This window comes from Perca fluviatilis, chromosome 16 (genome assembly GCF_010015445.1).
Source record: "Perca fluviatilis chromosome 16, GENO_Pfluv_1.0, whole genome shotgun sequence".
NCBI lineage: Eukaryota > Metazoa > Chordata > Actinopteri > Perciformes > Percidae > Perca > Perca fluviatilis.
This window is the reverse complement of record NC_053127.1, coordinates 1,382,409-1,405,833: the sequence shown is the minus strand read 5'-3', so window position 1 is coordinate 1,405,833 and position 23,425 is coordinate 1,382,409. Positions and strand designations below refer to the sequence as shown.

The window sequence follows — 23,425 nt, the reverse complement described above, 5'->3', positions numbered from 1 at the left end:
CCTACTCAGCTACCGGATTCCTGCCTCTTGCTTCCTGCTCTTTGTTGGATCATTGTTAATAAAGATCTGCTTCACTACTCCAGTCTGTCTCCTGGTCGTCCGTGACAGTAATGAGCTAAATAATTGTTTTCTCAATTATTCTGTTTTTGTGATCAATGGGAAATTAAATCATAACGATTACATTTCGATTAATTGCACAGCCCTAACTCATTGTCTGTTTTACTGTATACTTTATATTGATATTGTATGCATTATTATTCCAAAGTAAAGTAAATGTCCTCTCTGAGTGCATCTTTAAACATGTACTTCTACTTTACTTGGGTCAAATATTTTATTACTCTTAAAATGAAAGTGGAGCTTTTATTTTGAAATCTGATCATGTCTGTATGCACATCTCTTCAGAGTGAGAAGCAGATCAGAAGAGTAAGAGAGATCGTTGTGTTGTTATCAGGGAGTTGGTTTTATTGTTTATTTCTTCACACCTGAGCAGGTAAATCTCTCCGGAGGAATACATTATATATGTTTTATTTTTCTTCTGAGTTTTATCTCAGTTCTTTACTTTTAGAATTTGGATTAATTTCCATGAACTCAGATTTGATGTTTTTATGTGAAACTTTATTAAAGGTCTGATCTTTTGGCAAGAAAATGATGACCAGAGAAAGTTTCAGAGTTTATTGAGTCAATCAGCCAAAGAAAATAAAAAGACAGCAAAGATCAGCTGCAGAAATATGGAGACCCACCCTTGTTAACTTGCTGTTACAGGAAATACTTTTAGAATATGTTTAAGGCTGTGAAATGGTCTCTAGTGACTGATCCAGGAGCAGTCTGGGTCTGCGAGGGAAAAGAATCTCAGGAAGGTAGTGAGACAGCTGCTGAGTAGTGATGGGCAACATGGAACAAACACATCTTTTATTGTCCTTGTACTGGGTTTATGTAGTGGTCCTGTATGTACTGGTCCTGTATGTAGTATAACCTGTATTTTCTGGGTCCTGTATGTACTGGGTCCAGTATGTAGTCGGTCCTGTATGTTCTGGGTCCTGTATGTACTGGGTCCTGTTGTACTGGGTCCTGTATGTACTGGGTCCTGTATGTAGCGTGCTTATGTGGGTCCTGTATGTAGTCGGTCCTGTATGTCTGGGTCCTGTATGTTGGGTACTTATGTAGTCGGTCCTGTATGTTCTGGGTCCTGTATGTACTGAGCCTGTATGTTTTGGGTCCTGTATGTACTGGGTCCTGTATGTAGTGGCCTGTATGTCTGGGTCCTGTATGTACGGTCCTGTATGTACTGGGTATGTAGGGTATTTCTGTCTGTATGTACTGGGTTGTATGTAGTGGGTCCTGTATGTTCTGGGTCCTGTATGTTCTGGGTCCTGTATGTACTGGGTCCTGTATGTTCTGGGTCCTGTATGTACTGGGTCGAGTAGTATAGTCGGTCCTGTATGTACTGGGTCCTGTATGTGGTCCTGTATGTTCTGGGTCCTGTATGTACTGGGTCCTGTATGTAGTCGGTCCTGTATGTTCTGTGGTTCCTGTATGTACTGGGTCCTGTATGTAGTGGGTCCTGTATATTCTGGGTCCTGTATGTATTGGTCTGCTTGTGAGTCAGTCCTGTATGTTCTGGGTCCTGTATGTTCTGGGTCCTGTATGTACTGGGTCCTTTATGTTGGGTCCTGTATGTACTGGGTCCTGTATGTAGTCGGTCCTGTATGTTCTGGGTCCTGTATGTACTGGGTCCTTGTACTCTGGGTCCTGTATTCTGGTTTTATAGTTAGTCTGGGGTCCCTGTATGTACTGGGTCCAGTATGTAGTCGGTCCTGTATGTTCTCGGGTCCTGTATGTAGTCGGTCCTGTATGTTCTGGGTCCTGTATGTACTGGGTCCTGTATGTAGTCGGTCCTGTATGTTCTGGTTCCTGTATGTACTGGGTCCTGTATGTAGTCGGTCCTGTATATTCTGGATCATGTATGTAGTGGGTCCTGTATGTAGTCAGTCCTGTATGTTCTGGGTCCTGTATTTTTCTGGGTCCTGTATGTACTGGGACCAGTGTGTAGTCGGTCCTGTATGTCTGGGTCCTGTATGTAGTGGGTCCTGTATGTTCTGGGTCCGGTATGTACTGGGTCCTGTATGTAGTCGGTCCTGTATGTTCTGGGTCCTGTATGTAGTCGGGTCCTGTATGTTCTGGGTCCGGTATGTACTGGGTCCTGTATGTTGTCGGTCCTGTATGTACTGGGTCATGTATGTAGTCAGTCCTGTATGTTCTGGGTCCTGTATGTACTGGGTCCTGTATGTAGGGTCCTGTATGTTCTGGGTCCTGTATATACTGGGTCCTGTATATTACTGGGTCATGTATGTTCTGGGTCCTGTATGTGATTCCTGTATGTTCTGGGTCCTGTATGTAGTGGTCCTGTATGTTCTGGGTCTGTATGTACTGGGTCCGTATGTATGGGTCCTGTATGTTCTGGGTCCTGTATGTAGTCGGTCCTGTATGTTCTGGGTCCGGTATGTACTGGGTCCTGTATGTAGTCGGTCCTGTATGTTCTCGGTCCTGTATGTACTGGGTCATGTATGTAGTCAGTCCTGTATGTTCTGGGTCTGTATGTACTGGGTCCTGTATGTAGTGGGTCCTGTATGTTCTGGGTCCTGTATATACTGGGTCCTGTATGTTCTGGGTCATGTATGTTCTGGGTCCTGTATGTACTGGGTCCAGTATGTGTGGGTCCTGTATGTTCTGGGTCCTGTATGTAGTCAGTCCTGTATGTTCTGGGTCCTGTATGTACTGGGTCCTGTATGTACTGGGTCCAGTATGTAGTGGGTCCTGTATGTTCTGGGTCCTGTATGTTCTGGGTCCTGTATGTAGTCGGTCCTGTATGTTCTGGGTCCTGTATGTACTGGGTCCTGTATGAAGTCGGTCCTGTATGTTCTGGTTCCTGTATGTACTGGGTCCTGTATGTAGTCGGTCCTGTATATTCTGGGTCATGTATGTACTGGGTCCTGTATGTAGTCAGTCCTGTATGTTCTGGGTCCTGTATGTACTGGGTACTGTATATAGTCAGTCCTGTGTGTTCTGGGTCCTGTATGTACTGGGTCCTGTATGTAGTCGGTCCTGTATGTACTGGGTCCTGTATATAATGAGTCCTGTATGTACTGGGTCCTGTATGTAATTCGGTCCTGTATGTTCTGGGTTCTGTTTGTTCTGGGTCCTGTATGTAGTTGGTCCTGTATGTTCTGGGTTCCGTTTGTTCTGGGTCCTTGTATGTGCTGGGTCTTGTAGTCGGGTCCTGTATGTATTGGGTCCTGTATGTAGTAAGTCCTGTATCTTCTGGGTCCTGTATGTACTGGGTCCTGTATGTAGTCGGTCCTGTATGTTCTGGGTCCTGTATGTACTGGGTTGTATGTAGTCGGTCCTGTATGTTCTGGGTCCTGTATGTACTGGGTCCTGTATGTACTGGGTCCTGTATGTTCTGGGTCCTGTATGTACTGGGTCCTGTATTTTCTGGGTCCTGTATGTACTGGGTCCAGTATGTAGTCGGTCCTGTATGTTCTGGGTCCTGTGTGTAGTGGGTCCTGTATGTTCTGGGTCCTGTATGCACTGGGTCCTGTATGTGGTCGGTCCTGTATGTTCTGGTTCTGTATGTACTGGGTCCTGTATGTAGTGGGGTCCTGTATGTTCTGGGTCCTGTATGTACTGGGTAATGTATGTAGTCGGTCCTGTATGTTCTGGGTCCTGTATGTACTAGGTTCTGTGTGTAGAGTCAGTCCTGTATGTTCTGGGTCCTGTATGTACTGGGTCCTGTATGTACTGGGTCCAGTATGTAGTCGGTCCTGGTATGTTCTGGGTCCTGTATGTAGTCGGTCCTGTATGTTCTGGGTCCTGTATGTACTTGGGTCCTGTATGTAGTCGGTCCTGTATGTTCTGGTTCCTGTATGTACTGGGTCCTGTATGTAAGTCGGTCCTGTATATTCTGGGTCATGTATGTACTGGGTCCTGTATGTAGTCAGTCCTGTATGTTCTGGGTCCTGTATGTCTGGGTCCTGTATGTAGTGGTCTGTATGTTCTGGGTTCTGTATGTTCTGGGTCCTGTTGTAGTGGGTCCTGTATGTACTGGGTCCTGTATGTACTGGGTCCCTGTATGTACTGGGTCCTGTATTTTCTGGGTTCTGTATGTTCTGGGTCCTGTATGTAGTCAGTCCTGTATGTACTGGTTCCTGTATGTAGTCGGTCCTGTATATTCTGGGTCCGTATGTAGTCGGTCCTGTATGTTCTGGGTCCCTGTATGTACTGGGTCATGAGTGTCCTGTATGTTCTGGGTCCTGTATGTACTGGGTCCTGTATACTGGGTCCTGTATGTTCTGGGTCCTGTATGTACTGGGTCCGTATGTCTGTCCTGTATGTACTGGGTCCTGTGTAGTAGTCTGTATGTTCTGGGTCCTGTATGTACTGGGTCCTGTATTTTCTGGGTCCGTTGTACTGGGTCCAGTATGTAGTCAGGTCCTGTATGTTCTGGTCCTGTATGTAGTCGGGTCCTGTATGTTCTGGGTCCTGTATGTACTGGGTCCTGTCTGTGTAGGTCCTATATGTTCTGGTTCCTCTATGTACTGGGTCCTGTATGTAGTCGGTCCTGTATGTTCTTGGTCCTGTATGTACTGGGTCCTGTATGTAGTCAGTCCTGTATGTTCTGGGTCCTGTATGTACTGGGTCCTGTATGTAGTGGGTCCTGTATGTTCTGGGTCCTGTATGTACTGGGTAATGTATGTAGTCAGTCCTGTATGTTCTGGGTCTTTACTGGGTCTGTACTGGGTCCAGTATGTAGTCGGTCCTGTATGTTCTGGGTCCGTATGTAGTCGGTCCTGTGTTTACTGGGTCCAGTATGTAGTCGGTCCTGTATGTTCTGGGTCCTGTATGTAGTCGGGTCCTGTATGTTCTGGGTCCTGTATGTACTGGGTCCTGTATGTAGTGGCGGTCCTGTATGTTCTGGTTCGCTGTACGGGTCCTGTATGTAGTCGGGTCCTGTATGTTCTCGGTCCTGTATGTACTGGGTCCTGTATGTAGTCAGTCCTGTATGTTCTGGGTCCTGTATGTACTGGGTCCTGTATGTAGTCGGTCCTGTATGTTCTGGGTCCTGTATGTACTGGGTAATGTATGTATGGCTATATGTTCGGTCCTGTATGTACTAGGTTCTGTTGTAGTCGGTCCTGTATGTTCTGGGTCCTGTATGTACTGGGTCCTGTATGTACTGGGTCAGTATGATGTAGTGGTCCTGTATGTTCTGGGTCCTGTATGTAGTGGGTCCTGTATGTTCTGGGTTCTGTATGTACTGGGTCCTGTATGTAGGTGGGTCCTGTATGTTCTGGTTCCTGTATGTACTGGGTCCTGTATGTAGTCGGTCCTGTATGTTCTGGGTCATGTATGTACTGGGTCCTGTATGTAGTCAGTCCTGTATGTTCTGGGTCCTGTATGTACTGGGTCCTGTATGTAGTCGGTCCTGTATGTTCTGGGTTCTGTATGTTCTGGGTCCTGTATGTAGTGGGTCCTGTGTGTACTGGTACTGTATGTACTGGGTCCTGTATGTACTGGGTCCTGTATTTTCTGGGTTCTGTATGTTCTGGGTCCTGTATGTAGGAGTCCTGTATGTACTGGTTCCTGTATGTAGTCGGTCCTGTATATTCTGGGTCCTGTATGTAGTGGGTCCTGTATGTTCTGGGTCCTGTATGTACTGGGTCCGTATGTAGTCGGTCCTGTATGTTCTGGGTCCTGTATGTACTGGGTCCTATGTAGTCGGTCCTGTATGTTCTGGGTCCTGTATGTACTGGGTCGTGTGTATGGGTCCTGTATGTTCTGGGTCCTGTATGTACTGGGTCCGTATGTTCTGGGTCCTGTATGTACTGGGTCCTGTATGTAGTCAGTCCTGTATGTTCTGGGTCCTGTATGTACTGGGTCCTGTATTTTCTGGGTCCTGTATGTACTGGGTCCAGTTGTAGTCGGTCCTGTATGTTCTGGGTCCTGTATGGTATTGGGTCCTGTATGTTCTGGGTCCTGTATGTACTGGGTCCTGTATGTGTGGGTCCTGTATGTTCTGGTTCCTGTATGTACTGGGTCCTGTATGTAGTCGGTCCTGTATGTTCTGGGTCCTGTATGTACTGGGTCCTGTATGTTCAGTCCTGTATGTTCTGGGTCCGTTGTAGTGGGTCCTGTATGTTCTGGGTCCTGTATGTACTGGGTAATGTATGTAGTCGGTCCTGTATGTTCTGGGTCCTGTATGTTCTGGGTCCTGTATGTACTAGGTCCTGTATGTTGTCAGTCCTGTATGTTCTGGGTCCTGTATGTACTGGGTCCTGTATGTACTGGGTCCAGTATGTAGTGGTCCTGTATGTTCTGGGTCCTGTATGTAGTCGGTCCTGTATGTTCTGGTTCCTGTATGTACTGGGTCCTGTATGTAGTCGGTCCTGTATGTTCTCGGTCCTGTATGTTCTGGGTCCTGTATGTACTGGGTCCTGTATGTAGTCGGTCCTGTATGTTCTGGGTCCTGTATGTACTGGGTAATGTATGTAGTCGGTCCTGTATGTTCTGGGTCCTGTATGTTCTGGGTCCTGTATGTACTGGGTCCTGTATGTAGTCGGTCCTGTATGTTCTGGGTCATGTATGTACTGGGTAATGTATGTAGTCGGTCCTGTATGTTCTGGGTCCTGTATGTTCTGGGTCCTGTATGTACTAGGTTCTGTATGTACTGGGTCCAGTATGTAGTCGGTCCTGTATGTTCTGGTTCCTGTATGTACTGGGTCCTGTATGTACTGGGTCCTGTATGTAGTCGGTCCTGTATGTTCTGGTTCCTGTATGTACTGGGTCCTGTATGTAGGGTCCTGTATGTTCTGGGTCCTGTATGTACTGGGTAATGTATGTAGTCGGTCCTGTATGTTCTGGTTCCTGTATGTACTAGGTTCTGTATGTAGTCAGTCCTGTATGTTCTGGGTCCTGTATGTACTGGGTCCTGTATGTACTGGGTCCAGTATGTAGTCGGTCCTGTATGTTCTGGGTCTGTATGTAGTCGGTCCTGTATGTTCTGGGTCCTGTATGTACTGGGTCCTGTATGTAGTCGGTCCTGTATGTTCTGGTTCCTGTATGTACTGGGTCCGTAATGTAGTGGGTCCTGTTATATTCTGGGTCATGTATGTACTGGGTCCTATATGTATAGTCCTGTATGTTCTGGGTCCTGTATGTACGGCCTGTATGTATTGGGTCCTGTATGTTCTGGGTTCTGTATGTCTGGTCCTGTATGTAGTGGTCCTGTGTGTACTGGGTACTGTATGTACTGGGTCCCTGTATGTACTGGGTCCTGTATGTTCGGGTTCTGTATGTTCTGGGTCCTGTATGTAGTCGTCCTGTATGTACTGGTCCTATGTAGTGGGTCCTGTATATTCTGGGTCCTGTATGTAGTCGGTCCTGTATGTTCTGGGTCCTGTGTGTACTGGGTCCTGTATGTAGTCGGTCCTGTATGTTCTGGGTCCTGTATGTACTGGGTCCTGTGTACTGGGTCCGTATGTTCTGGGTCCTGGTATGTACTGGGTCCTGTATGTTCTGTCCTGTATGTACTGGTCCTGTATGTATGGCCTGTATGTTCTGGGTCCTGTATGTACTGGGTCCTGTATGTTCTGGGTCCTGTATGTACTGGGTCAGTATGTAGTCGGTCCTGTATGTTCTGGGTCCTGTATGTAGTGGGTCCTGTATGTTCTGGGTCCTGTATGTACTGGGTCCTGTATGTAGTCGGTCCTGTATGTTCTGGTTCCTGTATGTACTGGGTCTGTATGTAGTGGGTCCTGTATGTTCTGGGTCCTGTATGTACTGGGTCCTGTATGTAGTCAGTCCTGTATGTTCTGGGTCCTGTATGTACTGGGTCCTGTATGTATGTCCTGTATGTTCTGGGTCCTGTATGTACTGGGTATAGGTGGTAGTCCCTGTATGTTCTGGTCCTGTATGTACTGGGTCCTGTATGTGGCTATGTAGTGGTCCTGTATGTTCTGGGTCCTGTTATGTATGGGTCCTGTATGTTTGGTCCTGTATGTATGGTCCTGTATGTACTGGGTCCAGTATGTAGTCAGTCCTGTATGTTCTGGTCCTGTATAATAGTGCCTGTATGTTCTGTCTAGTACTCCTGTATGTAGTGGTCCTGTATGTTCTGGGTCCTGTATGTCGTCGTATGGTCCTGTATGTTCTGGCCTGTATGTACTGGGTCCTGTATGTAGTCGCCTGTAGTTCTGGGTCCTGTATGTACTGGGTCCCAATATTAAGTCCTGTATGTTCTGGGTCCTGTATGTACTGGGTTGTATTATGGTCCTATGTTCTGGTCCTATGTACTGGTCTGTATGTAGGTATGTCTGTGTCAATTCCTATGCCTGTATGTTAGTCCTGTATTGGGTTATTTTGGTGTATGTAGTCGTCCTGTATGTCTGGGTCCTGTATGTACTGGGTACTGTAATGTAGTCGGTCCTGTATGTTCTGGGTCCTGTATGTTCTGGGTCCCATGTATTTGTGGTTCGTGTATGTACTGGGTCCTGTATGTATCGGGTCCTGTATGTTCTGATCCCTGTAGTCGGTCCTGTATGTTCTGGGTCCTGTATGTACTGGGTCCTATGTTCTGGGTCCCTTTGTATGTCCTGTGGTACTTTCTGGGTCCTGTATGTACTGGGTCCTGTATGTAGTCAGTCCTGTATGTTCTGGGTCCTGTATGTACTGGGTCCCTGTATGTACTGGGTCCAGTATGTGTCGGTCCTGTGCGTTCTGGGTCCGCATGTAGTCGGTCCTGTATGTTCTGGTTCCTGTATGTACTGGGTCCTGTATGTAGTCGGTCCTGTATATGGGTCCCGTGTCTGTCCTGTATGTCCTGGGTCCTGTAAGGGGTCGGTCCTGTATGTTCTGGGTCCTGTATGTACTGGGTCCTGTATGTAGTCGGTCCCTGTATGTTCTGGTCCTGTATGTACTGGGTCCTGTATGTAGTCGGTCCTGTATGTTCTGGGTCCTGTATGTACTTTGGGTCCCATGTAGTCTGGGTCCTGTATGTTCTGGGTCCGTATGTAGTCGGTCCTGTATGTTCTGGTTCCTGTATTTACTGGGTCCTGTATGTAGTCGGTCCTGTATATTCTGGGTCATGTATGTACTCGGGTCCTGTATGTAGTCAGTCCTGTATGTTCTTGGTCCTGTATGTACTGGGTCCTGTATGTAGTCGGTCCTGTATGTTCTGTGTCCCTGTATGTACTGGGTCCGTATGTAGTCGGTCCTGTATGTTCTGGGTCCGTATGTACTGGGTCCTGTATGTAGTCGGTCCTGTATGTTCTGGGGTCCTGTATGTACTGGGTCCTGTTGTGTAGTCGGTCCTATATGTTCTGGGTCCTGAAGTCCTTTCTGACTTTAGTGTGTTCCAATGAGCTTTAGGCCTCAGTCCGTATTATAAAGTACATTTTTTTTGTTTGTATGAATATAATATAATGATTAAAGCATTAAAAAGGTTTTATGGAGCGGGGCAGTTTGTTGGGGACTGTGTAGGATTCCCTTAGGGCAGCGGTTCCCAAACTTTTTCCTGCGCACCCCCTTCTATATCCCAACTGGGTTGGCGACCCCCAATCCCCACTTAAAAAAAACGCACAAAGCTTTCTTTATCGCCATATAAAGACTCACGTTTAATCATCGCGAAATAACCAGAACACGCATGACAATAACAACATCAACAAAGTTTCAAGATAATGCAACAAAGCACGCACAAGCTTCCACTTTTAAGAGGACAAGTGACAGACAGAGGCTAATTAACAAGAAAGCACCGTTATTTTCAGCCAGCGTAAAAGAAACATTGTAGCAATAGGCGCGAGCCTATTAAATTTTATTGTATGGAAAAATCCCATTTAAAAAACAGACCATTAAATCTTTCCTCTGGCAGACCTGGTGGTACTTCCGGTACCCCTGGGGGTGCACGTCACATACCCTTTGGGAATCCCTACCTTAGGGGTACAGATTTGATCATGGCAAATTATCAAAGATGTTTTATCAATATTAATAAAGTTATGAATATGGTTATTAATAACTTTATCAAATCAACAAACAATCAAAACGGCGCCCACCCTGCAAGTCAGGGACCAATAATCAAACTGTGGAACAGTCTCATTTCTGTGGTAATCCTTTAAAAAGGAAATAAAGGAAGGGGTGAATCCAAGCACGGACCTGATCGACCAGCAATTATTACAACAAGTACACAAATAATCACAAGCAACTGCTAATTACGTTAATAAGATTTATTAACTTCACAATTATCAGTAGCTAATCAATAATCCTTCCATAATAAACTTCTATACCTTTTACAATATCACAACCAAAAACAAAGCCAAAACAAAGCAGCATGTGTCATGGACACGTCTGTGTGTGTGTGTTTTTGTGTGTGTGTGTGTGTGTGTGTGTGTGTGTGTGTGTGTGTGTGTGTGTGTGTGTGTGTGTGTGTTAGTAAAAGAAGAAAGAGTAAAAGAGTAAAGAAAAGAGGCACTCTGATCTCAAGTATCGATAATGACCCAGTTCCCCTCAGCCCCTCAGGTCTGGGCTAACGTGTAGTTTAGGACAGACTCTGAGACTTTTGGTTTTGCTGAGGAGACCGTCACTATAACCACTCCAGTAGCTAACAGCTGATTTTTGCGATTCTATTTGCAGACAGTAACTAAACTCCATGAAAGGAGGGGGGAAGGGTAGCTTATGGTTTTGAACCAGCTACTTTAACACAACAAAAATCAAACGGTATAATGATCAATTTTATACATTCACAGAACAGATTAATAATCACATATGGACCAGTACATGATTAAATCAGATCACATTAATGGCAACAAGTGGTAGCGAACCCTTTGCTCATTAATAAACACACTACTTATCTCTGCCCAGACGTCAGCCTTCTTACGGTGTGTTCAGTCCGTTTATTCCTGTCCATAGATTTCCACAGAAATGAAACAGAACGAATTCCGGCTCGTCAGGGCCCACCGGAGAAACTCTCCCTCCAAAAGGCAGTAAGGGGAAGAGTTTGGTCGACTTTGAGAAGAAAACGTTGTTTCCTTCCCCTGCAGATATGAAAACACTGGGCCGTTTCCAAGGATCCACCAAAATAAAATCCACTTTCTGCAGAAAATGGAAGTTCGCACGTTGCGCGTCGCTCCCTTTCAGCAACGGGAGTTGCAGGTGAAGACGAGGGGGGGTTTCCTAGGATCAGGCTTTTTATAGGTTAAGGCCCCATGCTGTGTTTATGGTCCCGCTGAACCAATAGGAAGACTCAAAACAGTGACTTCGCATAGAGGTGTGAATTACCCCAGCTTTGGGGTTTACATGGAGGCCAAGATTCCTTTGTCTTGGTCACATGTTCCTTTGTCTCTGAGCATATAATAATAATAATAATAATAATAAGTTTATTTGATATAGCACCTTTCACAGACAGAATCACAAAGTGCTTCACAAGATAAAAATTTGTACAAAACAGTGAAATATACAACAATAAAGATAAAAGACTAAAACAGTCATTAAAAGGCAACATTTTACATAAATGCATCAAAAGCAAATTTAAAAGCGTTCTTCAGCTGCTTTTAAAAGCTTCAACAGAGACTGCAGAACGTAAGGCAATAGGAAGCGCATTCCTACAGGTTAGAGCCACCGCTTCAAAGGAACGGTCACCTCTAGTCTTTAAACGGGTGCGTGGGACAACCAGTAATCCCTGGTTAGACAACCTGAGGGGCCTATTTGTATGGTATGAATGGAGCAGGTCCGAGATATACGCTGGAGCCTGACCGTGCAAAGCTTTAAGTCGCAGAACCAAAACTTTAAATTTGATCCTGTAGTTAATCGGAAGACAATGTAATGAGTATAAAACTGGAGTAATGTGTGACATCCTGCTAGACCTGGTTAGCAGCCTTGCAGCAGAATTCTGGACTAGTTGTAAACGGTCCTGGGATGTGATGGAGACAGGTAAAAATAGAGTTGCAGTTACCGAAAAAAGCATCGAATAATCATCCTCAGAATGTGAAATGTTCCTCTAATTTTGGTAATAGTATTCTTAATTGAAAGAACAGCAGAGATTTAATATGTTGATCCAAGTACATGTTATTATCAAATATTACACCAAGATTTTTCAGTTTGGACTGAACAGCCGAGGACAAGGAGCCCAGCAGCCGATTAATCTTTGGAAACTATAGGGTCCGGAGCAACAATAATTACTTCGTTCTTATTTTCATTGAGCTGTAGAAAGTTATTTGCGGAGCCAATCCTTAATCAAATTGAAACATCTAAGCAATTTCAACACTTTGTCAGTGTCTTCTGGCTCAAAAGAGACATACAGCTGGATGTCATCTGCATATAAGTGATAAGAAATATCTCCAACTTGGCTAATTATATGTCCCATGGGGAGCATGTACAATGCAAATAAAAGCGGACCTAACACAGAACCCCTGTGGCACCCCACAGGAAAGGGCCAGTGTTTCTGAGGAATAGGGGCCAAGATACAACCGAAAAACTTCTGTCTGATAGATAGGAGGGATCCAATCCAGGGCGCTTCCTGAGATACCAACCCAATGCTTAAGTCTTTCAAGCATGATGTTATGATCCACTGTATCAAAAGCGGCACTAAAATCCAGCAGTACCAAAACAGAGCATTGACCCTTGTCAGAGGACATTAATATAATCGTTGGACACTAAGAAGAGCGGTTTCAGTTGAATGTTTCTGACGGAAACCAGATTGAAATTTGTCTAAAATGTTGTGTTCATTCAGAACAGTAGTGAGCTGTTTAGCAACAATTTTTTCTATAATTTTGGAATAAAAGGTAATTTCGAAATGGGCCTATATTTTCCGGCAGTGATGTATCCAGGTTGGTTTTCTTTAAAAGTGGCTGCACACTTGCATGTTTAAAATATAAAGGGACACAACCAGATTGCAGAGAGCTGTTGAGTATAGCGAGAACCCAAGTACTCACAGACCCAAGAACATTTTTAAATAATGAAGTTGGTATAATATCTCCTGGGCTCGAGGGAAGATTTCATACTGCTAACCACATCAGTGAGTTCTTGTAGCGAGATTGGAGCAAAATGGTTCATGATTGATGGCCTGATTGAGTTACCGAAAATGAAGTAGTCGAAGGGATAATTCCATTTCTGACATCACTGATTTTCTTTACAAAGAACTTGAGAAAGTCACTGCAATCCTTGTTTGAAAAAAATGGCACTTCAGGAGGAGCAGGACGGACAATATTGTTGATGGTTTCAAAAAAGAATTTTAGGGTTTTGTTTACTGGATGAAATAAGATTAGCAAAATAAGTTGTTCTTGCCTCCTTAACCATGTTGTTGTATTCAGTAAAGAGGTCCTTGTAATATAGTTGGTGAACATGAAGCTCGAGGATTTCCACTGGTTCGTTCCGCTCCCGCCCGCAAGTACGCCTGAAACAGCGTATGGAGTCACTAAGCCATGGGGATGTGTTGACGGGGAAACACGATGCATCTGACATGGAGCCACTTTATCCAACACTGATATGCAATTTGTGTTGAATGAATGGACCAGATCATTAATGTCAGCATAAGAGGAACACTGCGCTTTGGACAAAAGCTGAAGTAAACCTCTCAGCTGAGGAGTGATTTAAGATGTGAGAACATCTTATATTTTTACTGGGCAATACATCAGGATTAAAAAACAAATAAAAAAAAACACAATCATGGTCAGTAATATGCAGTTCCTCAGTGCAAACAGAGTCAATATTAAGACCATGCGTAAAAACAAGGTCCAAAGTGTGACCCCTAATGTGTGTGGGACCAGAAACATGCTGGATAAAATTAAAAGCCTCAGTTACATTAAGAAAGTCTGCAGCTAAAATACTAGACAAGTCGTCAACATGGATGTTAAAATCTCCAACCATAATAACGTTATCCAACATAATAATGGATGATAGAAAATCACTAAATTCAGACAAAAAAGAACTGTTAGAACCAGGTGGACGATAAATTAAAACACAATAAAATGGATTAGAATTACCAACTTTGGTAACCTGCAGTTCAAATGACGAAAAAACTCTACTGGGTACTGTCCGACTTTGAAAGCAGCCTTTATATACCATTGCGAGTCCTCCACCACGACCTGATGTCCTGGGAGTACTGATAAAACAACAGTCAGGTGGACAAAGTTCAATTAGAGGGCGGTATTCTAAGTTTTTCTGCCAAGACTCAGTCAGGAACAAGAAATCAAGGCACCTATTAATAAACAAATCATTCAGAATAAAAGTGCTAAGTACAGCAGGGGCCGTGCCAGGGGCGAATACCTTGGAAGTGATCCACCAGAGCGTTTCTTCAGGGTGGACGGCCTAATTGTTAAAATGGTCTGTATGGGACGATAGAGTGGAGATTCATGTGTAATTGCCACTGACGGGCTGTAGGGGAGATGTCACTGCTGACAATGTCCTGAGAGAAAGAAGTGGTACTGAGAGAAGAAGAGTCTGTGAAGGGGTGTGTGGTGTAAATAGTCATTCAGCGGGCTGCGGACTGTACAGACGTGCTGTATGTTAGCAAAGCTAAAAATGAGCTGCCCATCTTGTTTGGGTGGACACCATCGCTCCTGAAATAGGAGGAGTGGTTCCAAAACAAGTCAAAATTGGTCGATAAATCCGTCAAAATTATGGACACAGCAGGTGGACTGGAGCCAGGTGTTAAGGCTAAAAAGCTCTGAACCACGGGACACCATTGGTAAGGGGCCACTGATAAAACAGATTTGCCACAGAGCTCTAAAAGGCAAAATTCGTTAAAATCCTTCCTTGTTTTCACCGATTCCCGACGTGCCATATCATTATGGCCCACATGGATAATCACCCGAGTTATGGAGGGTGAGAGGCTACAGTAGACCTGGCAGTTTCTCCAGAAGGACTGGGACCGTTGCTCCGGAAAACAACGAGTTATGGCGTTAAAAAGCATATGTTTCTGGTAATACTGTCACCCATTATCAGAGTTGTGCGGGGCAAAAGGGGACGAGGAATCTGAAGGCTGGGATGCTCATGTCAGCAAGGAGTATGGACTACACTGCATGACGGAACAGGAGAATTTTGTAAGACCGCTGAATCTGTATTGAGTGGAGGATTACCTGCCCGGTCCGGTCGAGGAAGCCCACCAGAGTGACGAGCACAGCCTCTTTAAGGATCCTGCGCCCGAGCAGAGGTCGAGGTCCGGGTGGAGGGAGGCCTCCGAGCTGACTTTCCGTTGGATTCTTCCGGAGCCTGGACAGCGTCAACTTTTTCCGCTATCTTCGGGCGGTTGGCCTACGGGGTTGACAGGCGTTGTGGAGAAGCGACCTGATTTGGTCGTGATGGACCGGGTTTTCCACAGCTAAAGCAGCATATCGGTTGGAGAGTGACAGGAGACGTGGGAGACGGTCCCGTCCGAAGCCGCTCTTGCGGGTCGCGGACCACTACGTCACCCAAGATGACCCATGGAGTGGAGTAGAGCACGAAGAGGGCCGCTGACATGCGGCTGGGTCCCATGTCACAGTGTCCTGCAGGGTTGAGTCCAGAGAAGCCAACTTCCGAGACTGTCCACAGGCCAGATCTACATAACTGGACAATAAGGAGTCCTTCTTCCGAAGTTCTTCCAACAGCCGTAGGATATCTTCTTTGAAGTTTGCTATTTGTTTATTTGCCTTGATTAAAAGTGCACTGCCCTCGTTAAAACCGACGCAGGTATCACAGGCCGTTGTGGAAAGAGTGTTTGCGGTATCAGCAGCAGTGGTAGCAGTATTCATTGTAGCATCTATTTTTTCTCTGCTGTCTGAAACTGTCTGACACGTCCTGCTGACGTGTCAGACGAGATGGTATACCGAGCTAAATAAACATGTGTGTCCTGTATCCAGAGGTCAGTTTAATCTGAGGCCTTTTGGTTAAAATCAGATTTAACCAAACTCTTGGTCCCCAACAACTGTGTCACGGAGAATCTAGTGTTACACCTTTCCTGTTTGGGGCTTCCAGACCGGGTCGGAAACACACCGAGAGCTGAAGGTTTTACCCTGAAAATTTTCTCCAGTTGATCCAGACTAGACTTCTGATAGGGAGACACTATGGCATCATGCTTCTAGCTGTCAAACAAATACAATAGTGTACCTTTGTAACTTAGTGAATCTGATCCTTTTTCTCCAGCAGGTCCTCTGATCCACCGACATGGACCCAGTTCCTCCTCCAAATTCTAGTAGTGCAAGTTAAGTTCATTTATACCACACATTTAAACACCGCTTAAGATGACCAAGTGCTATAAAAGAACTTTAAAATGAAATAAAAAGTACAACATACACAAATATAGTTGTCAACAATAACTGATATGGGACAAAGCACAGAAATAAACATGAAAAATTAATGGGCCATAAAAGGCGAGTGACTAAAACTTGTCTTTAGTCTTGCAGACTATACCACCCTTGCTTTACTACTGTTATTAGCGAGGTAATGCTAACGCTAATGAGTAAACAGCAGCACCAGAAGAGCTACTGGGAGGGTTGTTACGTTCCTCACTTCAAATCGGAACAAAAGTAGGATTCTGTAGTGACTTTCGCATGCTGTAGAGGTTTCTTCCATCCAGCTGCTGCTCTGTTAACCCCTCATGTTCACTAGACGGGTCTCTGGTTTAAAGGGTGATAGAATGATTATATAGGGTTTTTCACACTGTTCCTTAAAGGTACAATATGTAACTTTTCTGCATTTAAATGTCTAAAACAACCAATAACATATTAATTAATATAATATATAATTTTTTGAGTTTTGTAGTTAGACTATCCCAAATGTTTCCATCAAATGGCAAACCCAGAGAAATCTGTTATTTTATTTTCAGAAACGTCACGTTTTTTTATTTAAGCCCGTCAGTGGCGTCAGATAACCTTTCATCCTCTAGTTACTCGTAACTTCTGTCAAAACACGACCACCCAGATGCTACGTTAGAGTAATTGTAAATCATACAATGTCACAGAAAGAATACTGGTAACACTGCTTTTGCTTTTTAATTACATGCCACTTTGCAACACAGTAATACAGCAGAAACCTTATATATTGATATATATCAATATTAATCCAGCTTAATGTTAGTACAATGTACGTGCTGGTTGACAAGTTGCTAGCGTTAATGCTAGCTAATGCTTGGTGGATAACATTACAGGGTTACAATATTGTTCAACACGCTCATAAACTTATTAGTAGTATGATTGTTTTGACCACGGATAAAAGCAGCACTGCACTAACCCACGAATAAGTTCACTAGTAACGTTATCTAATGCTCTTTTAAGCCAGCTAGCACCTCGGTCTGCGCCTCACTCCCCGGCACAAAGAGACTTCATTTGGGATGATAGCTGACAAAAGACGGTTTAAGATTTGTGCGACCTAGATTCCACGAGAGAAACTGATCCCAGATAGAAGGTAGAGCCAAATAAGGTATCTTGGTTGAGATTCACCCATTTTCAGAGGCAGTTTTAAAATATGAGAATTGCAGAGGAAAGAGGTGTCAATGGGACTTTGGGCCCTATTTTAACGATCCAGAACGCATATATGAAACGCGTAAACGCAAGTAGATTTTGTTGCTATGATACCGGCGGGATAAATGAGTCTTCGCCTGGCCGCAAATCTTAAATGCATTGGTCTGAAGTAGCTAGGTGTGGTTTGGACGTAACGTGAAAATAACCAATCAGAGGCGTCATCTCACATTCCCTTCAAGATCAGGTGCGCTTGTTCCATGGCGGATTGCTATTATGACGGTGGATTGGCCTGGCGCGCGCCAGCGGGAGCTGTCTGGGATGCGGCAAAGTAATAAATGCCCGTCTTGGACGGGTGGCGATTTTGCTGCGGCCTCCCGGGCGCATCTCCTCAAGTCTGGAGAGGACTGCTGCAGCCGTGGAGCGTGGGCCTCCAAACACACCACCTGCTCCTGTTGTGCCCCTTCCTCCTCCCCCACTCCATCTCCGTCCACCCGCTCCACCAGGCGTATCGCGCATTACTCCCGGACAAGATTCCGCCGGAGTGTCCAAAATCCCGCCGTAGTTCAATATCATCCTCCTTAAGCCCTCTAATATTTCCTCATTTATGTCATCAACACATCCATGATTCATGGAAATGTGTAAAACACAACAAGCCACAAAGCATGCTGGGACTTTTACTGAGGACTGTACTCAAGTTACCACATGGGTTGTAGCAGGCGCCTTATAGACCCTTTGCACGTGACGTCACACTCTACTCCCGGCGAATTATGAACGCGCATGACGGACTGGCGGAAGAGCTATTCTGTAGATGGACGGCAAGTCAAACGAGAGCGTGTTCGCTGCTTATATGGTTCGCTGTTCTTGTTCTCACATACACAATCTGCAGAGTAATCCCCACCAACACAGGCCTATTTTAAATGACTGATAAATAATAATAATAATAATAATAATAATAATAATAATAATAATAATAATAATAATAATAAAAACGTCCTCACCCAGCTAGCTGCCGGGCTAACCAGCTGTTCCTGCTAAAGGTCCCACATAACTATCATCGGTTATTCACTGACCTACATATCCCAAAAAGTAAGCTGTTCCCTTGATCATTTAACTTAACACGCATACAAAAATATTGGTTAAATTAAAGATGACATGGCACGGAAACTAGCTTCAAATTTCTAAATGCCGGGTCGCGGAGCTCCTATGCCGTTTAGCCGACCAGCTAGCTGTCGAAATATCCACCGGTCAACAGCGAATATAACCACAGATAAGACGATGGCTAGATGTTACATTATGTGTGGTTAATACTGATCATAGACACTCCGTGATTTACTGCATGGATTAATGTGTGATTAATTATTCCCCAGAGCTGGGATGCGTTCAGGCATCCATTAGAAAGGTGCATTGGCTCAGCCAGTGAACAACGTATCGTGCCTGTAGCTAGCTTGCCCTGCTAGCTGATAGCTGTTAGCTGCTAGCTGCCGTCCTGTGAGTGTAGCTGCCGTCATGTGAGTGTATTCAGACAGGCTTCTGTGATAATCATCCCAATAACAATCCACGGTGGTGTGGCTATGTCCTCCAGAGGACGGGTCATGTCACGTATTGAAGTGTATTGCCCCCTAAAAGAAACGTAGTGCGGTAGTAGCTGCTAGTTGTAGCAAGAAAAGGTAAACAGTAGTGTGCCGATCGGAGCTAGTGTGTGAAGAGTGAAGGGCAGATTTGTTTACAAGGGAAAAAGCTGGGAGTAACGTAACTATGGCGAATATAGCAGAAATACACAATAGCCTTTTTGCCTTTATATGGTCATCCTTATTTATTTGAACCCGGTATACAGACGAAGAACTAGCCTCACAAGAGTTGGATAGAACAAGACAGACAGGGGCAACAGGCAGATGAACTTGCTGCTCCAAGCGTAAGCTAAAGCTAGCCTTCAGTAACTGGAAGACATAGTGTTGGATTCCCTTAGGGTACGGATTTGATCATTGGGAAATTATCAAAGATGTTTTATCAATATTAATAAAGTTATGAAATATGGTTATTAATAACTTTATCAAATCGACAAACGATCACAACGGGGCACCACCCTGCAAGTCAGGGACCAATAATCAAACTGTGGATCAGTCTCATTTCTGTATAAATCCTTTAAAAAGGAATTAAAGGAAGGTGTGAAGAGATCGAACGGACCTGTTTGACCAGCAATTGTTACAACCAGTACACAAATAATCACAAGCAACTGCTAATTAAGCATAATAAGATTTATTAATGTCACAATTATCAGTAGCTAAACAATAATCCTTCAATAATAAACTCATATACCCCTTTTTACAATATCACAAACCAAAAACAAAGCCAAAACAGAGCAGCATGTGTCATGGACACGTTTGTGGTGGGTGTGTGTGTGTGTGTGTGTGTGTGTGTGTGTGTGTGTCTGTGTGTGTGTGTGTGTGTGTGTGTGTCTGTGTGTGTGTGTGTGTGTGTGTGTGTGTGTGTGGGCGAAGGAGGAGGGCGGTGTCAAAATGTATTCCTAACACAAAAACCAAACTGGCTACTCCTGTGAGCTGCACAAAACTATTTAGCCTCAAGAGGGCGTGTAGTGGTGCGCGTGCGCAGGGAGGGGCTGAAGAAGCGAGGGGGTTGCTAGAGCAACGACGCCCGCTTAGCCTAGTATGCTAGGTCATGTGTTAGCTCTGTACAAGGTGATGCCGACTCCGTGTGAAGCTAGCCTGCCGCGTTAGCTCGGGAGCTAATGCGGCTAGTCTGTGTCGTGTGTGTGTGTGTGTTAGTAAAGAAAGAGAGAAGAGAAAGAGTAAAGTAAGTAAGTTCGATAATGACCTAGTTCCCCTCAGTCACTCAGGTCTGGGCTAACGTGTAGTTAGGACAGACTCTGAGACTTATGTTTGCTGAGGAGACCGTCATTATGCCCACTTCAGTAGCTAACAGCTGATTTTCGCGATTCTATCGCAGACAGTAACTAACTCCTGATAAAGGAGTGATTTACAGCAGATAGCGATTACGGTTTTAACCCAGCTACTTTAACACAACCGGAATCAAACAATATAATGATCCTATATATATTCACAGACAGATTAATAATCACATATGGACCAGTACATGATTAAATCAGATCACATTAATGGCAACAAGTGGTAGCGAACCCTTTGCTCATTAATAAACACACTACTTATCTCTGCCCAGACGTAAGCCTTCTTACGGTGTGTTCAGTCCATTTATTCCTGTCCATCGATTTCCACAGAAATGAAACAGAATGAATCCCGGACGCTCGTCAGGGCCACGGAGAAACTTCCCTCCAAAAAGGCAGTAAGGGGAATAGTTTGGTCGACTTTGAGAAAGAAAACGTTGTGTCCTTCTCACTGCAGTTATGAAAAACACTGGTGCGTTTTTTCATAGGATCCTCCGAATTAAATCCACTTTCTCCAGAAAATAGAAGTTGAGCACAAACGCATGCGCCCTCCTTTCAGCAACAGAGTTGCAAGTGAAGACAAGGGAGTTTCCTAGACCAAGACAAAGGAATCTTGGCCTCCATGTAACCCCAAAACTGGGGTAATTCACACCTCTATGTGAAAGTGCCAGCCAGAAGGGAAACGCCTCACAACTGGCAGGAAGTCAAAGGACTACAGCATTGTACTTTTCACCCTTTCAAGAGTTTTGGAGTCTTCCTATTGGTTCAGCGGGACCATAAAAACAGCAGGGGGTCTTAACCTATAAATAACCTGACCCCAAATACCAAGTTGATATACAGCTCCATACAGGTATTTGTAGGATATATTTGTATTGTTGTATTGTTTATATGAAGTAAAATATGTTTGGACGGATGACACAAGTCATGTTCGTTTTCATTGAAGTTCACATATGGTAGTTAGGTTATGTGCAATGTGCAGCTCCCCTAGTTTTGGAGGAATTAATTGCACATATGCATTAAACAAAGTGTTTTCCAGAGTATGAATGAATGATGATCAGTAGTTATAAGAAAAGTAATTATTAATTCTGTTTTTATTTGTTTTGTGTCTTCCAGCTGATGATCCCAACAAGCGGAGGGTGGTGCTGATCGGTCTTCCTGGAGCTGGAAAAAGTTCCTCTGGGAACACCATCTTAAGATCAGATCAGTTTAAATCAGGAGGTGACTTTGATTCAGTCACTACTGAGACTGTCTCTAAGTCAGCCATAGTGGAGGGTCGTCGGGTCACGGTGGTCGATACTCCAGGATTCACTGATCCGACTGGTGAACAGCTGTATGAGGGGATCATGAAGTCAGTAGTAGAGGCCAGTCCAGGACCTCATGCCTTTGTTATTGTGGTCAGAATAGGAAGAATCACAGAAACAGACATCAAACTGTTCAAGCTGCTGGAACAAATATTCACCAAGACTGCTATGAAGTACTTCATGGTGCTTTTCACTCGGCAGGCGAGCTGGGAGGTCAGTCCATTAATAATTTCATTGATTCCAACAAACATGTTGAAAGACCTGGTTGACATGTGTGGTAATAGATTCTGTGTGTTTGACAACAAAACCATAACAAACAGAGCCCAGGTCAGTGTCTTCCTGGAAAAAGTACATGAGATGTTCTCAGGTAACAATGGAGACCCAAACTGAACTAAAGAACGTGTCAGAAAGCAGTATAATAGGGTTTCTTAAAAACACATTTATCAAGATAGCTAACAAAGCAGCAGGAGTAGCAATAGTAGCAGCAGTAGCAGCTATACCAGCAGGGACAACAGAGATAATGGCCGCGTATTGATGGAAGTATTGAAGGTAGTATTGAAGGACAAATTGAAGGAAGTATTGATGGCAGTAGTGAGTGTAGTATTGAATGTAGTAGGGAAGGCAGAAATAAATGCAGTAGAGGGGAAGTAGTGAAGGCAGCAGTGAAGAAGCAGTGAAGAAAGCAGTGAAGAAAGCAGTGAAGGAATTAGTGAATAGAGTGATGGCAGTAGTGGAGAAAGTATGGCAGTAGTGAATTAATAGTAGAAGAATTAGGACTATCAATAGTGAAAGGAGTAAACCTAGAAACGATAGCAAAAGCAATAACAACAGGAGTAACAGTAGCAAAATCTATAGTAGCAGCAGCAGCGGAGGAAGACAATGCAGTAGTAAAAGCACTTAAACAAGTAGAAACAGTATTAGAAGGATTAGCAGCTGCGCAGCGCAACAGTAGAAAAGACAGGAGTAGCAGTGGGGGAATGGCTTGTCAGCAGCAGGAGTCGTATGAGCACGAGCACTCATGTGATGGGTTCTGTTTTATATGGCGTTATGTAATTAAAAGTTGATTTCAATCTGACTGCTTCGCTGTGTGGAAGAAAGAAATTAGGCAGAGTTTAAACTATTGGCGTGATTTTCAAACTCTGAACATGTAACACGTTTGAAGATAACTTGTCACTTGTTCAGAGTTTGAAGTGTAAGTATTTTAATATTTTTTGTCTCTATCTTCCAGTGTTGGCGTTCTCATCAGGTAGAAACTCTATACTTTCAGACAACACATCATATAAACTAAGTAACTTGTTCTTGTTGTAGATTAACCATCAGTAACCACTGACCCTCTCTGCACTTATAATTAAAATTATTCATCCAAACTAAAGTCCTCCATCAGTGACACATCAATATCTCTGCCAATATCTCCATAAAACCTGTCTTTTTCCAGGACAAGAGGTTAACTAAGTGTCTATTAACAGGAATTAATAGACAACAGGCAGGATGGTTACCTCTGGAGTCCATTTATTCCCTGACAACAGATACCTCTAAGGTCCTTTTGTACCATAGTCCCTTACCAAATAACAGTTTGTAAGACCATTTATTAATTATTAATTAATAATTAATTTCATTCAGACCAAAGATTTGAGATAAGATGAGTTAACATGTTGCAGCACGTCAGTCTGCATCTTCCTGAAAGCTGCCAGATCCCACCAATTATTTCTCTGATTCACGGC

General features: G+C 44.1%; 1 long non-coding RNA gene across 2 annotated transcripts; it reads left to right on the top strand.

Moving 5' to 3' along the window:
- Positions 1-354: 354 nt before the first annotated feature.
- On the top strand, positions 355-22,774 carry LOC120544182. 2 transcript variants are annotated; one of them, XR_005636467.1, is made up of 4 exons: positions 355-490; positions 16,168-16,216; positions 18,962-18,966; positions 21,534-22,774. It is a non-coding gene; the product is annotated as an uncharacterized LOC120544182 (long non-coding RNA). The 2 variants fall into 2 exon arrangements; XR_005636466.1 differs by lacking the exon at positions 355-490 and having other exon boundaries at positions 16,013-16,216.
- The last annotated feature ends 651 nt before the right edge of the window (positions 22,775-23,425 follow it).